This window comes from Rhincodon typus, unplaced genomic scaffold, assembly GCF_021869965.1.
Source record: "Rhincodon typus isolate 14 unplaced genomic scaffold, sRhiTyp1.1 hic_rhity00010818, whole genome shotgun sequence".
In the NCBI taxonomy this organism is placed as follows: Eukaryota; Metazoa; Chordata; class Chondrichthyes; order Orectolobiformes; family Rhincodontidae; genus Rhincodon; species Rhincodon typus.
In genome coordinates, this window is record NW_025976456.1 from 3987 (window position 1) to 5541 (window position 1555).

The following is a 1555-nucleotide window of genomic DNA, read 5'->3' on the forward strand; positions in this document are numbered from 1 at the left end:
ATTTGTAATTAATAGTCACTCTTAAGTTCAGAACCCTGTTTGGAGAATTCCGGTAGCCCAAGTCTGAAAGGCAGGCAGATTGGGGAATTTGTTGTACATTTATAGGTATTTTAACATTAGTGATGACTCCAGGAATAGCAAGGCTTGATTCTTAATGCACTACCCTAGTAAGGAGTAGTGAACATGTTTAGCTGTCCACCTCCCCACTTAGCAACGTTGCTCCTGGATAAAGAGGCTGAGCTCTCAACAAGTGGAAGTGATCAATGCAATATTTTGCTGCATACTTTTGGTGTTTAGCCGACCGTGAGCAACATTGAAAGCTCAGGCTCTTTGTCCGAAAGCAAAGGGCAGAATTGGCAATGGAATATATCCCAACACATCACTTCCTGCAGACCCCAAGCAGCACTGCTCCTGGATAAAGAGCCTGAGCTTTCAACGGGTAGGAAATGATCAACGTAAGCATATTTTACTGCATATTTCTGTTGTTCAGCTGACCACGAGGAGCACTGCTCCTGGATAAAGTGCCTAAGCTTCCAATGGGTAGAAATGAGCAATGCAACGAATAGCAACACATTGCTGGTGACATTCGGGCTGACCCCCTGTGACGTTGCTCCTGGATAAACTGCCTGGGTTCTCAAAAGCAAGAAAAATCCACAATGAAATAAATAAGGCATTATGTTGCTGGTGGCTCTTTAGCGGACCTTCAGCAACATTACTCTTGAATAAACTGCCTGAACTCTCAACAAGTAGAAATGAGAAATGCAATAAATAAAGCAACAGGTTGCTGGTGGCTGTTTAGCAGACCTCCAGCGACGTTGCTCCTGGATAAAGCGCCCTGCTTCCAGGATGAATTACAGCGAACGATAACAGCCAGTGCTTCGCCTTCTACGTTAACTATAAATGACTCAGCTTAGTCTAAAAAGTTGCGGATTGGGTTTGGGGGCGGGGAGAAGTTTATTTTAAACAAAGCGGGAAACCGCGTAGCTGGCAGACTTCAGGCAGGAGGGGAAAATGGATCTATTTTCACTTCACAACCGTTTCCCTCTTCCCAGTCTCTTTCTCACCGTTCCCTGAAGTGGCAGGGCCGCGGGAATCCGGGCTCTCCCTCCCTCACGCCACCGTCTCCACACGCTCGGGCCCGCCTCGCGGTCGCCTCAGCAACCGAACAGGCCCGGTGCCACTGCGCATGCGGCGAAGCCCGGGGTGTTTGCCGGGAGTTGTAGTTCCGGAGGACAGGACTTGGGTGAAGGAGGACTGCGCATGCTCGGAATTGGCATTCTGGGGAGCTGTGCGGGAAGTGTGTCGAGGAAGGGGGCGGGACCAAATCCGTAGCCAATGCGCATGCGCTCTCCGTGTTGGACGCTGGGAGTTGTAGTCCCTTAGTGGGGGGTGGGGCTCGCCTGCTGGAGACCGCCTTTGAGAGGTGGGCACTTGGCCAAGGATGCAGCCAGTGCTCATGCGAGTGCCGTGTTGGACGCCGGGAGATGTAGTTCCCTATACACACACACACACACACACACACACACACACACACACAGGTGTGCGAGTGTGGAAA

General features: G+C 50.6%; 1 protein-coding gene across 1 annotated transcript in view; it reads right to left on the reverse strand.

Annotated features, from left to right (window-relative positions):
* The window catches only part of LOC125482471 (menin-like), a gene marked incomplete at its 3' end in the record, with an annotated part of 3940 nt that extends 2758 nt beyond the window's left edge, over positions 1 to 1182 (reverse strand). Inside the window, exon 1 of the mRNA XM_048594553.1 lies at positions 1065 to 1182. The remainder of the gene's footprint in view (positions 1 to 1064) is intronic.
* Positions 1183 to 1555: the final 373 nt, after the last annotated feature.